Below are 14,914 nucleotides of genomic sequence, written 5' to 3'. Positions count from 1 at the left end.
AAGAAAATGCCTGAAGAGGCTCAAGAACTTATTGACATGGTTGCAAATAACCAATTCATGTACACTTCTGAGAGGAATTCCATGAATAGTGGGACGCCTCAGAGGAAGGGAGTTCTTGAAATTGATACTCTGAATGCCATATTGGCTTAGAACAAAGTGTTGACTCAGCAAGTCAACATGATCTCTCAAAGTCTGAATGGATGGCAAAATGCATCAAACAGTACTAAAGAGACAGCTTCTGAAGAAGCTTATGATCCTGAGAACCCTGCAATGGCAGAGGTTAATTACATGGGTGAACCTTATGGAAATACCTATAATTCATCATGGAGAAATCATCCAAATTTCTCATGGAAGGATCAATAAAAGCCCAACAAGGCTTTAATAATGGTAGAAGAAACAGGCTCAGTAATAACAAGCCTTTTCCATCATCTTTTCAGCAATAGATAGAGAATTCTAAGCAGAGCCCCTCTAATTTAGCAAACTTAGTCTCTGATCTATCAAAGGCCACTTTAAGATTCATGAGTGAGACAAGATCCTCCATTAGAAATTTAGAGGCACAAGTGGGCCAGCTGAGTAAGAAAGTAACTGAAACTCCTCCTAGTACTCTCCCAAGCAATACTGAAGAAAATCCAAAGAGAGAGTGCAAGGCCATTGACATAGTCAATATGGCCGAATGCAAGGAGGAGGAGGATGACATAAATCCCAATGAGGAAGACATCATAGGATGTCTCTCAAGCAAGAAGGAGTTCCCTATTGAGGACCTAAAGGAATCTGAGGCTCATATAGAGACCATAGAGATCGCACTAAATCTCCTTCTGCCATTCATGAGCTCTGAAGACTATTCTTCCTCAGAAGAGGATGAAGATGTGACTGGAGAGCAAGCTGCTCAATATCTAGGAGCCATCATGAAGCTGAATGCCAAGTTGTTTGGTAATGAGACTTGGGAAGGTGAACTTCCCTTGCTCATTAGTGAACTAGATACATGGATTCAGCAAACTTTACCTCAAAAGAGAAAAGATCCTGGCAAATTCATAATACCTTGTACCATAGGCACCATGACCTTTGAGAAAGCTCTGTGTGACCTAAGGTCAGGCAAAAATCTTATGCCACTCTCTGTAATGGAGAAACTAGGGATCATTGAGGTACAGCCTGCCATATTCTCATTACAAATGGCAGACAAGTCAGTAAGACAATCTTATGGATTGGTAGAGGACGTACTAGTGAAGGTTGAAGGCCTTTACATCCCTGCTGATTTCATAATCTTAGACACTAGGAAGGAGGAGGATGAATGCATCATCCTTGGGAGTCCTTTCCTGGCCAAAGCAGGAGATGTGATAGATGTTAACAGAGGAGAATTAGTCCTTCAATTGAATGGGGACTACCTTGTGTTTAAGACCCAAGGGTGTTGTTCTATAAACATGGAAAAGAGGCACAGTAAGCTTCTATCAGTACAGAGTCAAACAGAGCCCCCACAATCAAACTCTAAGTTTGGTATTGGGAGGCCACAACCAAACTCTAAGTTTGGTGTTGAACCCCCATATCCAAACTCTAAGTTTGGTGTTGGAAGTCCACAACATTGACCTGATCACCTTTGTGGCTCCAAGAGAGTCCACTGTCAAGCTAGTGACATTAAAAGAATTATTTTGTGTTTTAGTAGGTTCATGATCATGAGGAGTCACGAAAAAAATATTAACATTAAAAACAAAATCAAAAATAGCAGAGGAAAAATCACACCCTGGAGGAAGGACTTACTGGCGTTTAAACGCCAGTAAGAAGCATCTGGCTGGCGTTCAACGCCAGAACAGAGCATGGATCTGGCGTTGAACACCAGAAACAAGCAACACCCTAGTGTTCAAATGCCAGGAATGCACCCTGAGGAGAGCTGGCGCTGAACGCCAGTAACAAGCATGCAATTGGCATTCAACGCTAGAAACATGCTGCAACTGGGCGTTGAACGCCAGAACATACATCACTTCGGCGTTTAAACGCCAGAATTGCATGCAAAGGCATTCTACATGCCTAATTGGTGCAGGGATGTAAATCCTTGACACCTCAGGATCTATGGACCCCACAGGATCATCTCAGGATCTGTGGACCCCACAGGATCCCCACCTACCATATTCTCCCCTCTTCTCAACTTTCATTCTCTCTTTCCAATAAACACTCTTCCCCAAAACCCTTCACCAATCACCTCAATCTCTCTTCCCAATCACCCCCTTCACCACTCACATCCATCCACTCTTCCCCATAAATCCCACCTACTTTCAAAATTCAAATTTCTTTCCCACCCAAACCCACCCTAAATGGCCGAACCTACTCCCTCTCCCCTCACTATATAAACCCATCCATTCTCCTTACTTTTCACACAACACAACCCCCTCTTCTCCACCTTAGCCGAATACACCTTCCTTACTCTCCTCCATAATTTCTCTTCTTATTTTTCTCTTCTTTCTTCTCTTGCTTGAGGGCGAGCAATATTTTAAGTTTGGTGTGGCAAAAGCATAAGCTTTTTGTGTTTCCATTACCATTGATGGCACCTAAGGCCGGAGAAACCTCTAGAAAAGGGAAAGGGAAGGCAAAAGCTTCCACCTCCGGTCATGGGAGATGGAAAGATTCATCTCCGAAGCCCATCAAGACCACTTCTATGATGTTGTGGCCAAGAAGAAGGTGATCCCTGAGGTCCCTTTTAATCTCAAGAAAAATGAGTTTTTAGAGATCCGACATGAGATTCAAAGAAGAAGTTTGGAAGTTCTAACCAACCCCATCCAACAAGTCAGAATCTTAATGGTTCAAGAGTTCTATGCCAATGCATGGATCACTAGGAACCATGATCAAAGTATGAACCCGAATCCAAAGAACTATCTTACAATGGTTCTGGGGAAATACTTAGATTTTAGTCCAGAAAATGTGAGGTTGGCATTCAACTTGCCCATGATGCAAGGAGATGCACACCCCTACACTAGAAGGGTCAACTTTAATCAACAGTTGGACCAAGTCCTTATGGACATATGTGTGGAAGGAGCTCAATGGAAAAGAGATTCCAAAGGCAAGCCGATTTAACTAAGAAGACTGGACCTCAAGCCTGTGGCTAGAGGATGGTTGGAGTTCATCCAACGCTCCCTCATCCCCACTAGCAATCGATCTGAAGTTACTGTGGATCGGGCCATCACGATTCATAGCATCATGAATGGAGAGGAAGTAGAAGTTCATGAAGTCATCTCCCATGAATTCTACAAAATAGCCGATAAGTCCTCTAGTTTGGCAAGGCTAGCTTTTCCTCATCTTATATTTGCCATCTATGTTACTCAGCTGGAGTTATCATAGAAGGAGACATCCTCATTAAGGAGGACAAGCCCATCACTAAGAAAAGGATGGAGCAAACAAAAGAGCCCACTCATGGAACCCAAGAGACGCATGAGGAAGCTCATCACCAAGAAATCCCAGAGATGCCTCAAGGGATGCACTTTCCTCCCAACAACTATTGGGAACAACTCAACACTTCCTTAGAAGATTTGAGTTACAATGTGGATCAATTAAGGGTGGAACATCAAGAGCACTCCATCATTCTCCATGAAATTAGAAAAGATCAAATAGCAATGAGGAAGGAGCAACAAAGGCAAGTAAGGGACATAGAAGAGCTTAAGGACATCATTGGTCCTTCAAGAAGAAGACGCCACTAAGGTGGATTCATTCCTTGTTTTTATTTTTCTGTTTTTCGTTTTTATCTATGTTTTGTGTCTCTACTTCATGATCATTAGTATGTAGTTACTATGTCTTAAAGCTATGAATAAATTCCATAAATCCTTCACCTCTCTTAAATGAAAAATGTTTCTAATTCAAAAGAACAAGAAGTACATGAATTTCAAAATTATCCTTGAATTTAGTTTAATTATATTGATGTGGTGACAATACCTTTTGTTTTCTGAATGAATGCTTGAACAGTGCATAATTTTGATCTTGTTGTTTATGAATGTTAAAATTGTTGGCTCTTGAAAGAATGATGAACAAGGAGAAATGCTATTGATAATCCGAAAAATCATGAAATTGATTCTTGAAGCAAGAAAAAGAAGTGAAAAAGCAAAAGCTTGCGGAAAAAAATTTGCGAAAAAAAATTTAGAAAGAAAAAGAAAAACCAAGCAGAAAAAGCCAATAGCCCTTAAAACCAAAAGGCAAAGGTAAAAAAAAAAAGGATCCAAGGCTTTGAGCATCAATGGATAGGAGGGACCAAGGAAATAAAATCTAGGCCTAAGCGGCTAAATCAAGCTGTCCCTAACCATGTGCTTGTGGCATGCAGGTCCAAGTGAAAAGCTTGAGACTGAGTGGTTAAAGTCGTGATCCAAAGCAAAAAGAGTGTGCGTAAGAGCTCTGGACACCTCTAACTGGGGACTTTAGCAAAGCTGAGTCACAATCTGAAAAGGTTCACCTAGTCATGTGTCTGTGGCATTTATGTATCCGGTGGTAATACTGGAAAACAAAGTGCTTAGGGCCACGGCCAAGACTCATAAAAGTAGCTGTGTTCAAGAATCAACATACTTAACTAGGAGAATCAATAACACTATCCGAAATTCTAAGTTCCTAGAGAAGCCAATCATTCTGAACTTCAAAGGAAAAAGTGAGATGCAAAAACTGTTCAGAATTAATATTCATTGATATTTTGAGATTTATAGTATATTCTCTTCTTTTTATACTAATTGATCTTTAGTTGCTTGGGGACAAGCAACAATTTAAGTTTGGTGTTGTGATGAGCGGATAATTTATACGCTTTTTGGCATTGTTTTTAGATAGTTTTTAGTATGATCTAGTTACTTTTAGGGATATTTTCATTAGTTTTTATGCTAAATTCACATTTCTGGACTTTACTATGAGTTTGTGTGTTTTTCTATGATTTCAGGTATTTTCTGGCTAAAATTGAGTGACCTGAGCAAAACTCTGATAGGAGGCTGACAAAGGACTGCTGATGCTGTTGGAATCTGACCTCTCTGCACTCAAAATAGATTTTCTGGAGTTACATCTAAATGGCACGCTCTCAACGGCGTTGGAAAGTAGACATTCTGAGCTTTCCATCAATATATAATAGTTTATACTTTATTTGTAATTAGATGACATAAACTGGCGCTCAACGCCAGTTCCATGCTGCAATCTGAGTCAAACGCCAGAAACACGTCACGAACCAGAGTTGAACGCCCAAAACACATTACAACTTGGTGTTCAACTCCAAGAGAAGCCTCAGCTTGTGGATAGATCAAGCTCAGCCCAAGCACACACCAAGTGGGCTCCGAAAGTGAATTTATGCATCAATTACTTACTTTTGTAAACCCTAGTAGCTAGTTTAGTATAAATAGAACTTTTTACTAGTTTATTAGACGTCTTTGGATTGATCTTTGACTATCTAGTCTTTTGACCATTCGGTCTTTCATGGGGGCTGGCCATTCGGCCATTCCTGGACCTTCATCACTTATGTATTTTCAACGGTGGAGTTTCTACACACCATAGATTAAGGGTGTGGAGCTCTGCTGTACCTCAAATTTCAATGCAAGTACTACTATTTTCTATTCAATTCGACTTATTCTTATTCTAAGATATTCGTTGCACTTCAACATGATGAATGTGATGATCCGTGACACTCATCATCATTCTCACCTATGAACGCGTTACTGACAACCACTTCCGTTCTACCTTAGACCGGGCGTATATCTCTTGGATTCCTTAATCAGAATCTTCGTGGTATAAGCTAAAATTGATGGCAGCATTCATGGGAATCTGGAAAGTCTAACCTTGTCTGTGGTATTCCGAGTAGGATTCCGGAATTGAATGACTGTGACAAGCTTCAAACTCGCGATTGCTGGGCGTGATGACAAACGCAAAAGAATCAAGGGATTCTATTCCACCATGATCGAAAACCGACGGATGATTAGCGGTGCTGTGACAGAGCATTTGGACCATTTTCACTGAGAGGATGGGATGTAGCCATTGACAACAGTGATGCCCTACATACAGCTTGCCATAGAAAGGAGTGACAAAGATTGGATAAAAGCAGTAGGAAAGCAGAGATTCGGAAGGAACACAGCACCTCCATACACTTATCTGAAATTCCCATCATTGAATTACATGAGTAACTTTATCTTTATTTTTTATTTATTTATTATTATTATTCAAAAATCCAATAATCTCTTAATATAGTTAAATCCGCCTGACTGGGATTTACAAGATGACCATAGCTTCTTCATACCAACAATCTCTGTGGGATCGAACCTTACTCACATAAGGTTTTACTTGGACGACCCAGTACACTTGCTGGTTAGTTGTGCGGAGTTGTGACTAAGTGTGATTCACATTTGAGAGCGCTACAAAGTCTTTGGAGCCATTGTTGATGATCACAATTTCGTCCACCAGTAGTCCCTATTCAATTGAAGGACTAATTCTCCTCTGTTAACATCAATCACAGCTCCTGCTGTGGCTAGGAATAGTCTTTCAAGGATGATGCATTCATCCTCATTCTTTCTAGTCTCTAAGATTATAGAATTAGCAGGGATTTAAAGGCCTTTAACCTTCACCAACACGTCCTTTACCAATCCATAAGCTTGTCTTTGTGATCTGTCTGCCATCTCTAATGAGAATGTGGCAGGCTATACCTCAATGATCCCTAGCTTCTCCATTACAGAGAGTGGCATAAGATTTATGCATGATCCTAGGTCACACAGAGCCTTCTCAAAGGTCATGGTGCCTATGGTACAGGGTATTAAGAATTTACCAGGATCTTGTTTCTTTTGAGGTAAAGTTTGCTGAACCCATGTATCTAGTTCACTAATGAGCAAGGGAGGTTCACCTTCCCAAGTCTCATTACCAAACAACTTGGCATTCAGCTTCATGATAGCTCCTAGATATTGAGCAACTTGCTCTCCAGTTACATCTTCATCCTCTTCAGAGGAAGAATAGTTTTCAGAGCTCATGAATGGCAGAAGGAGGTTTAATGGGATCTCTATGGTCTCTAAATGACCTTCAGATTCCTTTGGGTCCACTATAGGGAACTCCTTCTTGCTTGAAAGACGTTCCATGAGGTCTTCCTCATTGGGATTCACGTCTTCTCCTTCCTCTCTAGGATTGGCCATGTTTATTATGTCAATGGCCTTGCACTCTTTTTTTGGATTCTCTTCAGTATTGCTTGGGAGAGTACTAGGAGGAGTTTTAGTGACTTTCTTACTCAGCTGGCCCACTTGTGCCTCCAAATTTCTGATGGAAGACCTTGTTTCACTCATGAAATTTAAAGTGACCTTAGACAGATCAGAGACTATGTTTGCTAAGTTAGAGGTGCTCTGCTCAGAATTCTCTGTCTGTTGTTGAGAAGATGATAGAAAAGGCTTGCTATTATTGAGCCTGTTTCTTCCACCATTATTAAAGCCTTGTTGAGGCTTTTGTTGATCCTTCCATGAGAAATTTGGATGATTTCTCCAAGATGAATTATAGGTGTTTCCATAAGGTTCACCCATGTAATTTACCTCTGCCATTGCAGGGTTTTCAGGATCATAAGCTTCTTCTTCAGAAGATGCCTCTTTAGTACTGTTGGATGCATTTTGCCATCCATTCAGACTTTGAGAAATCATGTTGACTTGCTGAGTCAACATTTTGTTCTGAGCCAATATGGCATTCAGACCATTAATTTCAAGAACTCCCTTCCTCTGAGGTGTCCCATTATTCACAGAATTCCTCTCAGAAGTGTACATGAACTAGTTATTTGCAACCATGTCAATAAGCTCTTGAGCTTCTGCAGGTGTTTTCTTTAGGTGAATGGATCCGCCTGCAGAATAGTCCAGTGACATCTTAGATAACTCAGATAGACCATAATAGAATATATGCAAAATGGTCCATTCTGAAAGCATGTCAGAAGGACACCTTTTGGTCATCTATTTGTATCTTTCCCAATCTTCATAGAGGGATTCACCATCTTTTTGTTTGAAGGTCTAAACATCCACTCTAAGCTTGCTCAGCTTTTGAGGAGGAAAGAACTTAGCCAAGAAGGCCATGACCAGCTTATCCCAGGCCAGGAGTCCAGGCTATCTTTAGGTTGTGAGTCTAACCATGTTCTAGCTTTGTCTCTTATAGCAAAAGGGAAAAGCATAAGCCTGTAGACTTCAGGATCTACTCCATTAGTCTTAACAGTCTCACAGATCTGCAAGAACTCAGTTAAAAACTGATAGGGATCTTCTGATGGAATTCCATAGAATTTGCAGTTCTGTTGCATTAGAGCAATTAGTTGAGGTTTCAGCTCAAAATTGTTTGCTCCAATGGCAGGGATTAAGATGCTTCTTCCATCAAATTTGGAAGTAGGTGTAGTATAGTCACCAAGCATCCTCCTTGCATTATTATTTTTTACTGCCATCTCCTCTTCCTTTTCGAAAATTTCTATAAGGTTGTCTCTGAATTGTTGTAATTTAGCTTCTCTTAGTTTCCTCTTCAGAGTCCTTTCAGGTTCAGGATCTGCTTCAATAAGAGTATTCTTGTCCTTGCTCCTGCTCATATGAAAAAGAAGGGAACAGAAAATAATAATAGGGATCCTCTTTACCACAGTAGAGAGATTCCTTTATGTTAGTAGAAGAAGAAAGGAATACAATGGATCCTGGACCGCCTCCTCTGGACACACCAGAGCCTGAGCCCCAGCATGAAGAGCCAGAAGAGGAGGAGCCAACAGCTGAAGCTGGCCAGGTAGATGAGCCCATTGCGCAGGTAACAGCAGAGGCCACAGTAGAGGAGCTTGCGGATCACATGAATGAGGAGCCGGCAACTGAGCCCGAGCTGAGTGCTGAGAGAGCAGTGGAGACAGTTACACTTGAGCCTAGAGCAGATCCCGCACCCTGCCCGTCCACTGATATCATTGTCTACCAGCGTCACCACCACCCACCACCGCGGACGGTGGAGCTTCATTGAGTTGATCACCTTCGGTCCATTCTTAGCACGGAGGACCGTGCTTCATCTAAGTATGGGGGAGATCTTCTATTTGTGGGTGTAAATATTCTCTTCCAAATACTTGTCATTTAGTTACTTCTGTTTTTATTATGCTTTTGCGGATATCTACAGTACTTTGACAAGTGCACTTTTATTTTGTATATATATACATTTTGCGTTTGATATTGCATGGTAAATAGTATAGATATGGATTGTGATTGGATGATGTGAATAGCTTGTGCCTAGCCCATTTTGATCGTAATTGTTCATGTTAATTTTTGCTTGTTGAAAATTAGGAAAGGAGCTAGGAAATTTTGAAAATTTTTTTTTGCATCCACCACAACATACATATAGGAAATAATTTTGGTGAAAAATAACAAAAATTTTCAAGAATTTTGTTTCAAGGGCATTCTATTGAATTGATTAGAAAACTGTTTTTAAACTTGCTTGAGTGATTATTTTGGAACATAGATGAGTAAAGAACAAATACCTTGTGAGTTTTTGAGCTATATTGAGTGGTTACACATTTTAACCACTAATTTTGTTCATTGTGTGTTATATCTCTTCTATGATTGTGATATTGGTTTTGCTTGATTCTTTATTTCCAATGATTGATATCTTGAATTGCATTGAGCATGATTGAGGCCATCTTTGTTTAAAAGCTTACTTTTCCCATATAGCCTATCCTTTGCATATACCATTGTTAACCCCTTTTGAGCTTTATCTACCCCATTGTTCTTCATATCACCACATCACAACCTTAAGTGGAAAACCATGATTAACCTTGGATTGTATCCTTGATTAGCTTAGGTTGAGGAATGTGTTGTATTTAAGTGTGGGGGAATCTTTTGGGAAACATTGGTAGTAAAAGAAAAATGTTCAATTTGGGTATTCATTGAAAATTTTGGAAAACGGAAACCATGTATGAACTAATTGAATCATATGCATTGTCTTTTAAAGAAAAAAAATCATCATAAAAAGGGGACAAATTTACCCCAAAGAGAAAAAAATGGATAAGAAATGCATATGTGATGTGAATGATAAGTCATACATGAGTGTTTGCGAAAAAAAATAGAAATGATGAAAGGTTAGGTTGCATATTCTTGTCATTGGATTGAGAAAGGTTAAGATGGATACTTGAACTAACCAAGGATACAATTGCATTAGCCCACTTGGCCATATCTGTCCCACCATACCCTAACCCCATTACAACCATATGAAAACTTCATGATAATTGCATTCATGCATCAATTACTTGTTGATTGTTAGATGAAAAGCAAATCCTTGAAATCATGATTAGGAAGAGACTTGAGCGATTGAAACCCTAAACACCGAGTAATTAGAGTGAATACACACCTAGTGAGGGTTCAATTACTCAACTCTATGTTTCCATGATTCTTACCATGAATTCTTGCAAGTTGCTTCATTCTGTTGCGTTAAATCAATTATTTAGATTTTAGATGCATTGGATTATCTCCTTGCTCAGCCCTAATTGTCTATACCTGCTTAGGGATTTGATTGTGTGCTTTCACCAATTTCATATAGATACTATAGATAGATGTATAGGTATATATAGTATACAGATACTTGCATGCCTATAGATAGTTGCATTTAATAAGTTGATTACTCCACTTGATCATTTTCCTTGTTGGTTTAGCATGAGGACATGCTATTGTTTAAGTGTGGGGGAATCGATGAGTCCATATTTTCTGATATATTTTGCCTTGATTTGGATGGATTCTAGCATATGAACTCACACTTAAGCACTTGATAAACCATTATTTTATGGTTTATATTGTGCTTAATTGAGTGGTTTTTATCAAGTCTTCACCCACTTATTCATATGAATTGCATGGTTTTACAATTCCTACCTTATTTTATAATATATGTGAAAATATGTTTCCTATGCCTTAAAAATGTTAAATTTAATTATCCTTTATTACCATTCGATGCCATGATCTGTGTGTTGAGTATTTTCAGGCTTTATAGGGCAGGAATGGCTTAGAGGACAGAAAGAAAACACGCAAAAATGGAAGGAACGCACAAAATGGAGTTTTTTTTGAAGAATCGGCAATGACGCGAACGCATAGACTATGCGACCGCGTGCCTTGCGCAAAATGGCATCGACGTGAACGCGTGAACGACGTGGACGCGTGACTAGCGCGAAACACAACTGACGCGAATGCGTGACTGACGAGGACACGTGGAAGAGGAAAACTCCAGATGACGCGGATGCGTGACCCACGCGAATGCGTGACCCACGCGAATGCGTGACAGACCCCACGTGCAGAAAATTACAGAAGTCACCCCCAGCGATTTCTGGACCCTTTTCAGTCCAGATCCAAGCCTAGAAAACACAGATTAGAGGCTATAAAGTCGGGAATTGCACCCATTCATCAAATAAGTGGATAATTCACAATTTTAGGATTAGATGTAGTTTCTAGAGAGAGAGGTTCTCTCCTCTCCTTTAGGTTTTAGGATTTAGGATTTCTTTTAGGATTAGGATTACTACTTTTCTTCATTCCAGGTTCAATGTTCCTTTACTTCAATTTCTTTTCTACTTTTATTTATTATTTTATTTTAGTTTATTAATATTGGTTTGTGAACTCCATGTTAGATTTGATTTCTTTATTTAATATAATTTGAGGTATTTCAGATATATGATTTTTATTTAGCCTTCTATATTTTTGGCCTTGGTTGAGTAATTAGAGACTCTTGAGTTATCAAACTCTTTTGTTGATTAATAAGTGGAAGTTGCTAATTGACTTGAATTCCACTAACTCTAGTCTTTCTTTGGGAATTGACTAGGACTTGAGGGTTCATATTGATTTATCCACTTGACTTACCTTCATAGTTAGAGGTTGACTAAGTGGGAGCAACGAGCAATTCTCATCACAATTGATAAGGATAACTAGGATAGGACTTCTAATTTTCATACCTTGCCAAGAGTTTTCTTAGCTATTGATTTATTAATTTCTGCAATTTATTTCTCTTTTTCAAACCTATCAAAAACCCAAAAATACTGTTTTCCATAACCAATAATAAAACACACCTCCCTGCAATTCCTTGAGAAGACGACCCGAGGTTTGACTACTTCGGTTTATAAATTTTACTGGGTTTGTTACTTGTGACAACCAAAGCTTTTGTACGAAAGGATTTTCTATTGGTTTAGAAACTATACTTACAACGCGATTATGTTTGTGAATTTCTTTACCGATAGGAAATCAGATCGTGAAACTGGCGCTGTTGCCGGGGAATTGCAAACGTGTGCCTTATTATTGGTTATTGTAAATATTTTCTTTTGCTGTTTATTTGTATTTGTTTTTGTTTTTGTTTTTAATTTTTATTTGTTACTATGAGTTCTCACCCCCATCGCTTTGAGTTTGGTTCTAATATTATTGAAAGGAATGAAAGCTATAACAGGAATATGCATCAAGGTCAAAACAATCAAAGATGGACGGAGCCACGAGGATCTGATCAAACATTTAGGCAATACCACGTTCCAAGATACCATGGACAATGACTATTCTACAATGTATGCCAAGACAATAGTTATGGTGGAACTCTTCGTGACAACCAACCTCCACCAAATTACTATGGTCAATAGCCATTCCAGGGAGCGTACCAAGATGATGAATATGGTGGACCCCTTGTAGTTACCAGCAAGCCCCACCATATGCTTATGATTCACCTCCCCAACACACCTTTGAACCACCATACTCACAAGCCCCCTACTACCAAACACCACACATGATTCTAACCCTTATCCACTATATCAACCACCCTATGAGCCATATGAGCCATACATAGATCCACCACAATTCCAACCCAGTTACTCCCAAGGACCACCACCTCCATATACACCAGATCCATATCCATCAATCCAAGAGCCTTATGATCCTACTTATGATATCCGAGCAGAACAAGAGTCAAGGGATCGTCTCAAGGAAACACTGGATCAATTTCAAGCAACCCTGCATCAATTAAACCAAGCGGTAAACCAAATAGCACCCAAAGCTTTCATGGCTAAAGAATCTCAACTTGAGAACAAGGAATTGAAGGGTGCTGTGCAACAAGTGGAAAAGATGGAGAGTGATGAACCACCCTCTTATCATGAACCTTTTCTCCCAAGTAATGAGCCCTCATATCCACCTCAACCTTCAATGCATGACACTCTTGGTGTTCTTCTTCAAGGGCAAAGAGAGATGAATGGGGAGTATTAGAATTCGCGACTGGTTTGACCGAGGTAGTAAATCAATTAGTTTCCCAACATCTGAGCATTCAAAGTACTCCCATGGCTACATGTGGAGAATCAATAAAAGAGCGTAGCATGAAGGAGACACTAGAAACTCCGGTGGACAATGAGGAACATGGCTTTGTATTGGAACAAGTGGAGGAAGCCATAATAGTTGCAGAGGAAGAAGTGGTTGAAGATTTAGGAGATGCTGAACCTCCATGGTAATCTAGAATTGTAGAGTACTCCTCCAATAAGATTGAAATTGATGTCAAGAAGGCCAGTGCACAACCTCCATGGCATATTCCTTATGAAGACTTGGATGGGATAGATCAAGAAGTAAGTTCCCTTGGTGATAAAGATCATGCATCAAGTCCTCTTAGTGATAAATCTACATCCGCAAATGAACTCCTTGAATATGAAGACACTTCTTTGATTGAGTCTGAGAATAATGTGGAAGCGGAAATCCTTAAAAAAAGGCGGATGGGAGTTGAGTACGCTTTGTCAAGAACGTTGGAGACTTCTCTACCTAGGTTGTCGTCTACTCCTTCACTTGAGTGGGTAAAACTTATCTCTGCTCGTCTTCCTATCCCACTTGAGTACGGTATTCTTGAAACGGACGGCCAACTCAGGAAGCTTTGTGGCATAAAGCGTAAGAGGAGACTGTTTCGTGGTTAGAGTTGCAAATCAAGACTCATCGAGGTTGATATTTCAAGAGCTAGATGTAAGGGCTCAACTGGTGATAATTTGGTTAGATCTAAAAGAAGAGTTTGGTGCTCCATAGAGAATTCAGACTGCTTACCACCCGGTTGGGACAATGATGATTCACTTCAAGACGGGTGCAGAAACAGGATTTGGGATCCAGGCATACATTAGGATCCACTTAGGCAGCTCAAGACTTGTGAAGAACTCCCTCAAGGCTTGGCAAATTCACTTGAGAATAATAATGAAGATTATTGGAAGTCCAAGCATTGGTGGCAGCTTTAGGATGAGTTCAAGCACAAGCATCCATGACAAGGAGCTCAACAAATGTCCAACTTAAGGACCTTAACTAAAAGTGCTAGGTGGGAGACAACCCACCATGGTATATTCTTTCCTTTTTGTTCTTAGTTTTATTTTATTCATGTTCATTCATAATTTCTGCATAGTCATCTGCATTTTGCATTTTGCATTTTGCATACTGCATAAAAAAAAAATGCACGCATCGCGTGAGCGTCGCTGATGCGTCCGCGTCAGTGTGCATGCGAATCAAAGAAGAAATAAGTAGAGAGTCACGCAGGAGCGTGGTTGGAGGCGTGTGACGATCGGATTTTCTATCGGTAAAGAATTATAAAAATATAATCGCGTTGTAAGTATAGCTTCTAAACCAACAGAAAATCCTTTCGTAAAAACGTTTGGTTGTCACAAGTAACAAACCCAATAAAAATAATTAACCGAAGTATTCAAACCTCGGGTCGTTTTCTCAAGGAATTGCAGGGAAGTATAATTTATTATTGGTTATGAAAAATAGTATTTTTGGGTTTTTGAAATAAGGAACAAATAATTTAAATGACAGGAAAATTAAATTAATAATTATAAAAACTCTTGGCAAGGTATGAAAATTAGAAGTCCTATCCTAGTTATCCTTATCAATGGTGATGATAATTATATTTTTGCTCTCACTTAGTCAACCTCTAACTATGAAGGTAAGTCAAGTGGATAAATCAATTTAACACCTAAAGTCCTAGTCAACTCCTAAGG

The 14,914-nt window shown here is 39.5% G+C and overlaps 1 non-coding gene across 1 annotated transcript; it reads left to right on the top strand.

The window, feature by feature from the left end:
• Window positions 1-7,871: 7,871 nt before the first annotated feature.
• Window positions 7,872-7,979, top strand: LOC127746404 (small nucleolar RNA R71). Its single transcript, XR_008008024.1, has one exon. It is a non-coding gene; the product is annotated as a small nucleolar RNA R71 (small nucleolar RNA).
• Window positions 7,980-14,914: the final 6,935 nt, after the last annotated feature.

This window comes from Arachis duranensis, chromosome 3, assembly GCF_000817695.3.
Source record: "Arachis duranensis cultivar V14167 chromosome 3, aradu.V14167.gnm2.J7QH, whole genome shotgun sequence".
Taxonomy (NCBI): domain Eukaryota; kingdom Viridiplantae; phylum Streptophyta; class Magnoliopsida; order Fabales; family Fabaceae; genus Arachis; species Arachis duranensis.
The sequence above is the reverse complement of the archived record's forward strand: the minus strand, read 5'-3'. Positions and strand labels throughout refer to the sequence as shown.